Source organism: Corvus hawaiiensis, chromosome 8, assembly GCF_020740725.1.
Source record: "Corvus hawaiiensis isolate bCorHaw1 chromosome 8, bCorHaw1.pri.cur, whole genome shotgun sequence".
NCBI classification, from domain to species: Eukaryota; Metazoa; Chordata; class Aves; order Passeriformes; family Corvidae; genus Corvus; species Corvus hawaiiensis.
In genome coordinates this window covers 2,553,309-2,566,740 of record NC_063220.1, presented here as the reverse complement: position 1 = coordinate 2,566,740, position 13,432 = coordinate 2,553,309, and the positions used below count along the sequence as shown (strand labels likewise).

At 50.6% G+C, this 13,432-nt stretch overlaps 1 long non-coding RNA gene across 1 annotated transcript; it reads left to right on the top strand.

Annotated features, from left to right (window-relative positions):
• Positions 1 to 4,246: 4,246 nt before the first annotated feature.
• Positions 4,247 to 11,940, top strand: LOC125329219. Its single transcript, XR_007205101.1, has 4 exons — positions 4,247 to 6,052; positions 7,480 to 7,784; positions 8,679 to 10,067; positions 10,352 to 11,940. It is a non-coding gene; the product is annotated as an uncharacterized LOC125329219 (long non-coding RNA).
• Positions 11,941 to 13,432: the final 1,492 nt, after the last annotated feature.

Genomic DNA, 13,432 nt, shown 5'->3' with positions numbered 1-13,432 from the left:
AGAGTGAGGCTCATTTTGGCAGCTGCGCGTGCGCGGATCCTTGCGCGTGCGCAGATGGCTGCGGTGCGCGGATCAGTGCGCATGCGCGGGCGGGGACGCATCACCGGTGATGCCTCCGCGGGCAGGACCGCATCACAAATAGTCCCTCCCGGCGGATCACTCCGCGCCGGGACGCATCACCCGTTATTCCTCCGCGGGCATGACCGCATCACAAATAGTCCCTCCTGGCGGATCACTCCGCCTGCGCATGCGCATAGCCGCTGATCCCTCCGCGGGCGGGCCGCAGCACCGCTGATCCCTCTGTTCTGAACGGTATTGTGGTGTTGGCTTTTTGCACGTTCCATCATTGTTAGGAATGGATTGTGATGTTGGTTTTTTCATGTTCCTTAATGTGAGAAAAGCTTTGCATGGGTTCTGTAATGTAATGCTGTAGAATGTCTGTAGTTTGGGTGCTCAGTTTGGGAAGGATGGGGAGGGGGTCTTCACATTCCTGGAAAATCTTATCAGAAGAAAAGAACCCGAAAGCAGACGGAATGGAGCCAAGGAAAAAGATAAGACTGATAGGATGATACTCAGCAACTCCAAAGAATTAATGAGTGATGCATGATGGTGATGAATAAAAATAAGCGATGTACTTTTAAAGCCGATCTTTTGGCTGTACAGGTGCGCCTTTGGCTCTCTGCCGAAGCAGCCGGCCGTACCGCCCCTTTTGCTGTTGTCTCCTAATTGTCCCTTTTCTTAAACTTTCCATCAAATTTTACAAATAGCGAACCTCGTGTTTCACAATTTGGTGGCCGTACGGGGATAAGGGCTCAGCTCTGGGATCTCCCGGGGAACCCAGAGCAGGGGGGGGCCCCCGCCCGCTTTTGGCGGCCTCGCTTTGTGCTTCCCGGCGGGGTCAGGGGGCTTTGCAGTCAAACACCCGGAGCGCAAGAGAGGAGACAAAGCAACAAGAAAGGAAAGAAAAGGCTCCCTGAGGAACCGCGGTAATTAAACACGTAAAATCTTGGGCACCAAGGCTCCGAGAAAGGTGAGTATTTTTTCTTACCTCTTTTTGGGGGGATAAGGGTGATGAAAGTGTGTGCATGAAACGCGGGCTGGTTACCCCAGAGCTGCGAAGCGAGTGTGGAGCCTCTGAGGCTGCGGCTCTGCTCTGCCGCGAGGGAAGCAGTCAGTAAAGAGGCGAAGCCAAAGATAAAAGGAGTGAGAGAAGCCCCGGGTTAACTGGGACGGGCTTTCAGGGGAGGGATTGGACTCCTTGAAGGAGGGGAGTCAAGAATTTCCTAGTATGGGATCCGAGAAATTTAGGGTTTAAGACTGCCGGATTGAGGGTTCAAGAATTCGAGACATCCGGGCTTAACTCTGCTAAATGGAGGGTTGGTTCCAAGACATTTGGGTTTTGAGACTGCTGGGTTGAGAGTTTAAAAAAAAAAAAAAAAATTCAAGAAATCCAGGCTTAATTCTGCCAAATTGAGGATTACTTCAAGAAAGCTGGAATTTTGGGCCCAGGGGTGAGTATTGGCCAACAATTTGAAATTAAAAGGTACCTAAGACTTGTGTGGTTGTGACTGATAGCGCTTGAGAAAGAGAAGTTGGAACAATAAAAAGGAGTGAGTGAGAATGAATGAGAATGTATGTGATAGAAATGCTAAACCTTGAAATAGAACTTTATCTTCTGGAAGGAGGCATATTTTATTAGGAGGAGGGAACTTTTGTATTCTAGGAGAAGAAAGGGGAAAGAGGTGGTGAGGTTTGAATAGTTGTTTTGTTGGTTTTTATTAAAAAGGTGGGAAACAAAGGTCTGGGAAAGATAGGTAAGAGTCTGAGAAAATGGGACATAAAACTAGTAAGCAAGAGTCAGGGAATAAAAAAGGGAATAGAGGCGTGCCAGGGGAAATACCCCAGGAAAGCCCTTGGGGAGTTATGCTGGCTAACTGGAATACAAACCCAAGTACAAAGGAAACGAGCAAAGTCAAAATGATCCAGGTTTTGTATGTTTGGTTGGGCCGAGAAGGAAATAAGATCCGACCGTGTCTTCTGGCCCAGACATGGCTCTTGAAGTCTGGCTCTGTCAGGCTTTACAAGGATTTGTAAATTCAAAAGAACTCGTTACCACAGAAGAAAGCAAGTACGCTTCATGCTGGGTGGGAAACAGAGTCTAAGGGGATAAGAATTGTAAAGTTGTCCGAGACCCAAGGAAAGGAGCAAAGGGCAAACAAGAAAGAGAAGGGCTGGGAGCCCCTGGAAGCATCGCCCCCTCCATTCCCGCCTACCTCGCCCCAAGCCCAGGCTCCTGTGGCGCCGCTCGCAGCTGCAGCGCCGCTCCCGGAGCCCGAGGTCCCGCCTGTGCCGGCTCTCAGGCACCGCCCGCGGCTCCACCGCTTGTCCCGGCGGCGGCGGCTCCGCCGGTAGCCCCGCTGTTCCCGCCGCCCCTCCAGCCCCTGCGGCTCCAGCGGTAGCGCAGCCCGCCGCTTTCGGTGTCCGTGTGCCCGGCCCTAGCCCGGCTCTCCGCTCCACAGCTCCCAGCCCGCCGCTTTCGGTGTCCCTGTGCCCGGCCCTAGCCCGGCTCTCCGCTCCACAGCTCCCAGCCCGCCGCTTTCGGTGTCCCTGTGCCCGTCCCTAGCCCGGCTCTCCGCTCCACACCAGCCCAGCCCGCCGCTTTCGGTGTCCCTGTGCCCGTCCCTAGCCCGGCTCTCCGCTCCACACCAGCCCAGCCCGCCGCTTTCGGTGTCCCTGTGCCCGGCCCCAGCCCGGCTCTCCGCTCCACAGCTCCCAGCCCGCCGCTTTCGGTGTCCCTGTGCCCGTCCCTAGCCCGGCTCTCCGCTCCACACCAGCCCAGCCCGCCGCTTTCGGTGTCCCTGTGCCCGGCCCCAGCCCGGCTCTCCGCTCCACAGCTCCCAGCCCGCCGCTTTCGGTGTCCCTGTGCCCGTCCCTAGCCCGGCTCTCCGCTCCACACCAGCCCAGCCCGCCGCTTTCGGTGTCCCTGTGCCCGTCCCCAGCCAGGCTCTCCGCTCCACAGCTCCCAGCCCGCCGCTTTCGGTGTCCCTGTGCCCGTCCCCAGCCAGGCTCTCCGCTCCACACCAGCCCAGCCCGCCGCTTTCGGTGTCCCTGTGCCCGGCCCCAGCCAGGCTCTCCGCTCCACACCAGCCCAGCCCGCCGCTTTCGGTGTCCCTGTGCCCGGCCCCAGCCCGGCTCTCCGCTCCACAGCTCCCAGCCCGCCGCTTTCGGTGTCCCTGTGCCCGGCCCCAGCCAGGCTCTCCGCTCCACACCAGCCCAGCCCGCCGCTTTCGGTGTCCCTGTGCCCGTCCCTCGCCCGGCTCTCCGCTCCACACCAGCCCAGCCCGCCGCTTTTGGGGCCCGCCCTGGCCCCGCCCCGGCCCCAGTCCCGGCTCTGGCCCCGCTCCCGATGTCCGCGGCCGTTCCAGCAGCCCCTGCCCCCGCTGCGTTCTCTGCCGCGGCTCCATTGAACCCGGCTTCGGCCCCGCGGGCCGCGCTGGGCCCGCCGGCAGCTCGGCCTCCTGTCGCCGTGGCTGCTGCGGACCCGTGCAGAGGCTCCACGCCAGCCTCTGGTACCGGCCCCAAGAGCTGGTGCCCTTGGCGGTGCCGGCAGCAGCCTCCGCCTTTGCTCCCCCGCTCCTGGAGGAATCGGCCTCCGAGAGGATTCCCACCTCCTACCCCCCCTCCCTCCCTCGCCTGCATCGTTCCCCTGGCAACGACCACTGCTGCTGCTCCTCTGAAAGGAGAAGCAAAACGCCAAAGTTCCAGCTCGAGGAACGAGCCCTTGCAGAAGGAAATAATATCTGGAGACGGTTCTTCCAGATGTGTCCAAGGAAAAAGAATGTCAGGGTAGGCTGTAGTTGATGGGGTGACTATGCACACTGGAATATTTAGCACACAAGAAGGGAAATACATCTACTGATTCAAGGTACGCTTTTGGAGGGGTGCACGCCTTTGGGAAGATCTGGGAAGAAAGGGGATTGCTTGGTTCAGAGGGAGAGGGGCTGATGCATGGGAGACTTGTTTTGGAGGTTTTAGAGGCATTGGAATTGCCTGAAGAGAGAGCTGTGGTACATAGGGGGGGACAGCGGGGGGGTGGCCTCAGAGATGGGAGGAGGGACTTTGGCAGATCGGGGGGGCTGAGGATGCTGCAGAGAATGGGATAAAAAGGGTTGTGTTAATTTTGGCCTCGAAGAGCGAAAAATTGGAGACTCCAAAATTCAGTGAAACAGAGGAAAAAGAGTGAAGGAAGAAGGGGGGGAAGGCCAGACGAATGTGGAAAATGGAAACTTCCTGACGGAAGGCAGTTACTTCATAAGTCACTCACCAGAAAAATATTAGAAAACATGCATCAAAAACTCATTGGGGTACTAAGGCTTTGTGTGATCACTTTCTAAGGAATTATGGGTGCATTGGAATCTATGGGTTGGCTAAACAAATAACTGAAAGATGTATGGTTTGCCAAAAAGTAAATAAGAAGGTGATGAGAAAAACAACTCCAGGAGGTCGTGAGTTGGCTCTCCGACCATTTCAAAGTATCCACGTGGACTTTACTGAAGTCCCCCAAGTGCAGAGGTGGAAATTCTTGTTAGTAATAACAGACCATCTTACCCATTGGGTGGAAGCTGTTCCCAGTGTCAGAGCCACAGCCAATGTAGCATGTAAAACCCTCTTAGAACAAATTATTCCCAGGTATGGAATGATTACTAAGATAGACACACTTTACATCAAAAGTTTTACAGCAGCTAACTCAAGCCTTAAGAATAAAATGAGAACTCCATAGCCCACGGCAGCCACAGAGTTCAGGACGGGTAGAGAGGATGAAACAAACTTTAAAGAGAACCTTAACTGAATTAATAATTGAAACTCAAATGTCATGGGTAAAATGCCAACCTCTGGCTTTATTGAGAGTTCAGACACAACCAGGTCAGACCTGAGAGTGTCACCTTACGAAATGATGGTTGGTGTTGAAGATGAAAGTTTGGTAAGAAAGTTTTGCAGATGCGTGGGCTCGGCCGAGAGATCTCTGAGTGTGGAGCCTGAGGATGGGACAGAAATGGAAGCAGGTTTTGATGTAGAGTGGAAGATGTTTGCTGAAACATTGATCACTGAATGGGTGAGAGGACAAAGGTTGGAGGTGAGCTGGAAGGAGATTTTTGTGCTTAGGACAGAGGTATGTGACTGCAAACAAGGACATGTTTTTCACCGGGTGGGGGGGGTCTCAGGAAGAGCAGAAGTAAATAGAAAACATGTTTTTGCCAGGAAGAGCTATGGCAGGCAGACAAAGAATGTTGATGAGGCAGGAAGAAGAGAGGTCTGAGAGTGTTCCATTGTGAGCTTGAATTGTAGCTTGCTGCTCTTGTGATTGGATGGTGGTGACTCTGGGGTTCTATAGGATATGTACAGTACAGTGGTGGCAGTACCTAAGATAGGCTATAGGCAAATGTAAAGGTGTTGTGTCTGGTGCTTGTTGGTTGTTATGTCTTGGGATACTCAGCAAAGAAAGGTGTACAGTGCTCTCTTGAACAGAAAGCGGCTTCAGTTATGCCTACAAGCTGTGGCTGACAGCTGTGGGGCTGGCTCTGGATACCCACTCCCTGAAATGCTTTTGTGACTTTTCCTATGCAATAAACAGCTTTCAAGAGAGCTGCCTGAAGTCCAGACATCCTTCATGAACCCTTTTCCTATAGTTTGGGTTACCCTTTTTGAACACCCAGAATGAAACTGCTACCTATGAATTAGGGGAATGAGCATTACAGAATATGTCAACACAATTGCAAGGACCCTTGAAGATTTGCGGTTCAAAGGGATAATCCCTCAAACCACTCCTTTAGACTTTAAAATCCGTAACATCCATCCAGGGGAGTGGGTGTTAGTAAAAACATGGAAGGAGCAATCTTGAGCTGCACAAGGGAAAGGTCCTTTTCAGGTGCTACTGACAACTGAGGCAGCGATCCGGGCCAAGGAGCGAGGGTGGATCCACGGCAGCAGAATCAAAGCACCCGTGCAGGAACCTAAGGAGTGGACTAGAACATCTAAGCCTGGGGATACCAAGGTAACTCTTAAGAGGGAACTGGGGGTTAATGCGGTGGGAAAACCCAAATGATTCAAGAGATACACCAAGAATCACACCTGACTGGGAAATAAGGCCAAGCTTATAGCAGTGGTTTCAAGTGGTACCTGGACAAGTCCTGAGACACGTCCGATATCCTCCTTGGGGAGGAATCCTTCCACTCCAAACAGGAGGATCAGGACTATTTTGGGCTGAGGGTTCTCATATTCTGGCCTTAGCCTGTGATTTATTCAAAAAGGAGGAGGAATTGCTACCTCCAAGAGTGCCATACCACATACCCTGTCTAATTCATCCCATGACTGGACATGCTAGCTGGGTTCAATGTAAATGTCCAGCCTGTAAATGATGGTGGTGCGGCGGCCCGCCCGCGGAGGGATCAGCGGCTATGCGCATGCGCAGGCGGAGTGATCCGCCAAGAGGGACTATTTGTGATGCGGCCCTGCCCGCGGAGGCATCACCGGTGATGCGTCCCCGCCCGCGCATGCGCACTGATCCGCGCACCCCGGCCATCTGCGCACGCGCAAGGATCCGCGCACGCGCAGCTGCCAAAAGGAGCTTCACTCCGGAATTTGAAGGAAAGTTGAAGAAAAGGGACAGTTTAATAAAAGCTTAAGGAAATCAGGAGACAGCAGCGCAAAGGGCGCTACGGCCGGGTGCTTCGCACAGAGACAAAGGCGCACCTTTACAGCCAAAAGATCGCCTTTAACAGCGAGCTCCCGCAGCCAGCTCCCAATCCCAGCCCGCCTTCCCGGGCAGGGTTTCTTTCGGACCAGGGCTGCGTTTGCATCCCCCGCTCTGGGAGTCACCAGGTGCGTTAGGAGCGAGCCGATCCCGCTCCCTGAGACACAAGGGCTCGCTCGAGGAGACCGATCCTGTTCCTCTGTTCCAGCCACTCTGCTCTCCCCAAAACACCATTTCCTCGGAGCTCCTCTGAAACTGCATTTCCATGGACCCAGGGCTCCAGAAGCTGCAGAGCCGTGCGATGGGGTTTTTTTGGGAAGGGACCTTAACCTCTTGTAATAAGAATTTCAGGGCTCTAAGACTCACAGAACGATTTGGGCTTGGAAGGACCTTAAAGCTCATCCAGTGCCACCCCTGCCATGGCAGGGACACCTCCCACTGTCCCAGGCTGCTCCCAGCCCCAATGTCCAGCCTGGCCTTGGGCACTGCCAGGGATCCAGGGGCAGCCCCAGCTGCTCTGGGCACCCTGTGCCAGGGCCTGCCCACCCTCCCAGGGAGCAATTCCTTCGCAATATCCAAAATAAATCATTTTAAAGCTGTTCCCCCTTGTCCTATCACTCCATGGCCAGGTGGAAAGTCCCTCTCCAGGTTTCTTGTAACCCCCTTTAGGCACAGGAGGGACCAAGCCAAGAATTTTCTCCTTTTAATTTAGTTTTTTGTGGCCCCAGCTCCAGACTCTTGGGGACTCAGGATCATTTGGACACCGCTGGCCAAGGACCCCCATCCCTCCCTCTCTGGGGGTGTGAAACAGCCCCAAACTTTCACAGCATCATCCCAAGGCTGTCCATCAGTCTCTGGGGGCACAGATCCCCCACGAGGCTCCTCTCCAGGACACCCCATCCCACCCATCAGCTCGGGAGCTCCCACTCCACATCCCAGGAATCCATGGAGCCCTGATGATGGATTGCCCAGGGATCTGTGGCTCAGAAGATGGCACTGTTTGTGGGAGGAAGGTTCCAGGAGGTTATTCCAGGTAATTACAGGCTGCTGGCTGACTTTGACTGCCAGCAAAGTCAGCCAATATTCCCAGTGTGGAACTGGGAGCTGCTTCCCAGCCTGGGCTGGGAATGTCAGGATTGAAAGAGGAGTTTTGTCAGTTAGGGATGGCTCCCTTCTCCTCAGCTGGTTTTAATTTGGTCATTTGGTGGAAAACTTTAGATCCCAGTTCCTCCGGGGGCTGCCATTGGTACCTCAAAATAATTTGATTTTCAGGGCCATGTTTCTATTTCTGCTGTTTCCTGTATGTTGTTCCTTGTCCATAACAAATATAAATATTACCTGTGACCCTCCCTCAGAAACAACCTTTGTTTCTCTCATTTCCCTGCTGTTTTGGGGCATTTCGGTCCCTTCCTGGTGCAATGTCACTTGAATCAGTGGAAACAGGCAGAGGATAATTTTGCTCTCTGATTTTTTTTGTCATTGGTTGGAAATCTTGTCATTAGAGGAAAGAAACTGTTTGCCAAATATCCCATATTTATAACAAGCTCTTTTGCACAGTGCAGTTTGCCCTGTTAAATTCCAGCTCTCTGAATCTCAGCTGCAAATTAATTGTATCTCATGAGGGCAAATTTAAAGCAGTCCAATAATGAAAAAAAATGAGGTTGTAGAAAATTTGGAAATAGAAATTATCCGCTGAACAATTCTTTGTATCTCTCTGATTTCTGTGAGTCAGTGAACCACACTCCTGACATGGCTGAGGGAGGCTGCAGTGTGAGGAGAAAAACAGAGCTGAGGCCTCACCAAACCATGGCAGGGCAGTAAAATAATTAAATAGCCTGGGGGTGGTTTTTAATTCCTTTGATTCTGAGAAGGTTTTTTTCCCAACAAATGTAGGAAATGATGTTTAACATTCTGCTATCTATTACAGGAATTAACATCACTGTGTCCAAGGTCTGGCAGTGACTTTGCAGGCAATTAATCCCACGAGGTGAATTAATGCCACGCTCTCCACAGATGAGTTCTGAAGGAAAAAGGGCCTGATTGGCTGAACCAGATCCAGTAAAGTAAATGGGATGTGGGATCAGCTGGGTTTTAGGGGCTGCTCCAAGCTCATGGAGCAAGAGCTGCCAGGAGGACACGGTCACCCAACCTTGGGATATCCCTCTGGAGGTGTCCAACCCCATCCCACCTCTGGGTCGGGCTCTGGGGCAGCACCAGGAATTGTTGGTACAAAGGTGGCTGGGAGGAGCAGGGATTTGTCACTGGGGTGCAAATGAGCTGCTTGTTTAGGAATGTTTGGAAAAATTCCTCTTTGGAGAGCTCAGGAAGGAGAACTTGGCCTTTGTGTGGCATCAGGAACGTCCTGCTCCTGGTATGCAAATATTGTTCTCTGTGGTAAAATCCTTCCCACCTCTTCTGTAAAAAATCTCCCCCAAAAATCTTGTAGCTTCCCACCAGCTGCACTGAAAACAGCAAAACGTGACCTAAATAAATAAATCTGATATTCCATAAAGCACAGACCCTCCTCAAAGTGAAATTTGCTGAACCATGGTTGTGACTTCATTTTTTATCAGTGGATTATTTACAGGATTTACTGTATTTGTATGACAACATTCATCAAATCAACATTCCTCTGGGATTGGTTGTTACTTACTTTAGGATTTTTATTTCTATTTTTAATTGCAGAGGAAAAGGTGTGTTAAAAAAATACTGGGAAGAGAAGATGTGGTTTTGGGAGTTACTAGGAAATTCAGGGTGAGGATGTACAATTAAAATACTGTTGGTTTGGTTCTCATGGTTGGGGGGCTGAACCTTGAGTGGGATTTATGATGATAATATGTGAGGAACACATCAACAGAACAGGAAATGGAAAAATTGGCTGCAAACTGCTGTTTTCTAGAACTTCTTCTGTGGCTGCATCTCTGTGCCATACGTAATTCTGGATTATTTGTTATCTCATTACTTGTTAGGGCTGTTCTACTTTCAGATTCTCTGACCAGGCAGAAATAGCTGTTTAAAATGTGCAAAAAAAAGGGCAACATCTTATGGCAAAATTTCACTGGGGTTTTGTTGAGGGTCATTTACCTGTGCAGTGAAACAAATCCCACTTCTCCTGGGTTAAATGCAAGGCAGCCACAGTCAAAGGTCAGGAACTGACCAATATCAGCAATATTTGGTCTTAATGAAATCAGATTTTCTTTCAGCTGTTGGTTCATTTTTAGGCCACTTGAAAAATCATAGAATGGTTTGGGCTGTAAAGGACAGAGTTCATGAAGAGTTCAGCCTCTCCATGGCAGAGTTAAACCAAGTGTTAAAGGTGAGTGGCTGAAGGTACAAACACTGGCAAGGAGGTTTTTAGGGAAGATCTCAGCTGATCAGTAAAATCCTCATGACATCTGACCCAGGCTGGGTCAAACTGGTTGGTTTGGGCTTGAAATAGCTGCCAGAGGTTGTAAATTCAAGCACAATTCCACAGCACTAACAGAAGTGGACTCCAAAGATCCATAAACCAGCAGGAAATGAAACTCTCTCCGATTTTATAGCTCCCAAAAAGGGAACCAAGAGCCTCCAAAGCTCACCTGTTGTCACTTTTTCCTCCAGGTGAGCAGAGAGGGATTCCAAGTGATGGCAGCAGCCCAGAGAGTGGAGGTCCAGATCATCCCTGTTGTCCTCCAGCAGATCCTGCAGGACAAGGATGGAGAGCCAAGGACACTTCCAGTGGGGTTTGGGAATCCTCGTCGTTCTCCAGCACCAGCTGCAGGAAGGAGGTTGGTGTTGTACCTCTGACACCACCACCGAGAGTTCTTCCAATATTTTGATGAAGTTTGGGTGGGAATCAAGGAGGCCAAGCTGGCATCCTTGGCTGAGCAGATACCCTGCTCCCAGGATCCCAGCCCGCAGCCTTCTCTGTGATCCATGGAGAGACAAATGGGTTTTGTCCCTGTGCCAGCACAGGAAACCTCAGCCAATCTGGCAATAATTCCCAGAGTGTGATGGAAACGCTCACAAGGACTTCAGGCCCCAAGCAGGGCCTTGAGGAGACATCCCCTGCGCTGCCCTTGCATTAAAAGTGCATTTTGCACTAATTAATAACCCATTAATAACAGATGGGAAACAGCAGCCCTCCCTAATCAATAGTGGGGTTTCTTTGGGATCTGGGACAGCAGCAGGTGCTGCTCCTCGAGCACTTCCCTCTCTGCAGGGAAACTGCTGCAGGACTCCCAAGATGTCCCCAGGGACACCACGAGAAACGGTTGGGAATTGGGTGACAAATGTGGTGGTTTTGGTAAATATGGAGAAGGAATCCTTCTGTTTCTGCATTCTTTCCTCCCAAACACAAAAGTGTTTCCTGTTCTACAGCCACACAAACCCCACCACTGACATGCCTTCCATGAACTGACTTGTGGGAGATTCCTGCTATTTTTTTGGGCCAAATATTCCTAAACAAGCAGCTCATTTGCATATAATTAATTAATTTTTTCATTAAATTAATGAAATATTATTTGTTTGCATTTTTCCTCGGTAAAAAGCAGATGCTGCACCCTCAGAATCCCACAAACCAAAGACACTTCGTATCAACAGGTTTGAACACTAGAAAATTTAAATACTTCATACCCAAATTCCCTGAAGTCAAATAGGAAATAAAATAAGAAATAAAATAGGAAATAGAAATACAATATACAGAACTTTAGGATACTTTTACATCCTCTTTTATAGAACATTTCTTTTTATACCACACGTTCTCTAAGCCTGGCAGGTCAGGAAATAGAGGAAGTGGAAAATGGAAGTCTGTTATGTCTGAAAAAGTTATTTTAGGTGGGTTTAGATATTTCTGAAAGGCAATAACTATAATTTGGGTTTGTTTTAGTTTTGGAGGTCAGAGTATTAAAATTGGCTGAAGTTTTAAGTGGATGGAGGTGGAACATGGTACCAGGAACACATTAAGCACTCCAGAATGGCTGCTCTGAAAAACAAACTGCATATGCAGAATAGATAATCCCAGAATTCAGAATTTCACTCTTTCCCAATTTTTATTTTAAGTAAGGGCAGTTTCTTCCCACATCTGCTAGTCCAGGAGAAACCAGACTGATGCTTTTGGGGCAAACCACGCCCATTTCAATCAGATTTGTCAGAAATGCTTTGTTGGGGTGAATTTCTGTGTTTATATCTCCCAAGCAGCCCCTGCTCTCTCCCCTCCTGCAGGTTTGCTGTATTCTGAGTGGAGGAATAAACAGGGAATTCATTCCCACTCCACGCAGAGGAGCTGATTTCCCTTCCATCACAGATAATGCCAGGAGGAGGAACTGTACTGCTCCAAACTCCTGAGCTTTGCCAGGACATTTTCGGGATACGTGGGGTCTCGGATTGGCTGGCAACGAGAAATAACCGAGGCTGGAGAGAAATAATTGGAAGTTGGAGAGAGACTTTCCACAAGGATTTTTTGGACAAGCGGGAGTGGCGTCAAATTAACAGAGAGATGGGATATTAGGGATAAATCCTGCCCTGGGAGGGGGTGAGGCCCTGGCACAGGGTGCCCAGAGAAGCTGTGGCTTCCCTGGATCCCTGAAAACGTCCAATGCCAGGGCTGGAGCAACCTGGGAGAGTGGAATTGGGATGAGCTCTAAGGTCCCTCCCAGCCCATTCCTGGCTGGAAATACGCCTGGAAATTTCACGCTGGCTCGCTCACACCCCGTTTTCGGGAGATTTATGGCACGGACCGCAGGGATCGGTGCCAGCAGCGGCGGGAGCCGCTCCCGGTGCCACTAGATGGCATCGCCAGCCCACGATTCGCCCATCCCGCCGCCTTGCCCTGGGAATGACGCGGGGATAACTCCTGGAGCTCCCGATCCCGCTTTTCAGGTGAGCCGCGCTATTTGTCGGGTGCAGCGGGGAGCGGGAGCATCCCCCGGGAGGTGGGGGATGAAGCACGCGCGGATGGAAAAGCCGCTGGAAAAGGTCCTGGTGAGCAACCGCAGGGTTGGAAACACCCGTGAGACCCGCGGGAGCCACTGGATCGTGACACCCGACACATTCCTCGCCTGGCGAATCCAGGTGGAATGCTAAAACAAGGGGGGGAAATTGTGGAAACGCCGCATTCCATAGCGGGAAGGTTTTTTTTTCCTGTGGGTTAGAGATCACCAAGGAGTTAAATTGTGTTTGGGTGTTTCCCAGGGATTGCTGCTTCCCGGGAAAACGGCTTCTGTACAGCAAAAACAAGCCAGCGTTAACAAATACGTGACTATTTGTGTCCTCGGGTGTCAGCTCAGCTGAGATGGAGACAGTTTAATGAGCTCTCTGTAGGCTTGTGAAGTGGGGTGTTTACAAAACATGTGAATTAAATTCTCTTGTTTGCACGGGAGACGTCTCCAACTTCCACAAAAGTTCAGCCGAACCCACGGCAGGTTTGCCATGAGGCAGTGACTAAAATAAATAATGTCACAGACAGGAAAGGGCACAGAAAACAAACCCACAGCACCCACAGCAGCCGTGCCTGTGATAGCTGAGGGTCAGTTTGCTGCTGGATGTCTCCAGGTAATCACTGAGAGCAGGGAAATTAAATTATATTAGTAAATAGAGGTAATTAATATTGCACATTATATGTAATATTATATAATTAAATGATAATATTTGGGGTCACATTCTTTCCTGAACTCCTTTCACTGAAATGGAAGGAATATCTCC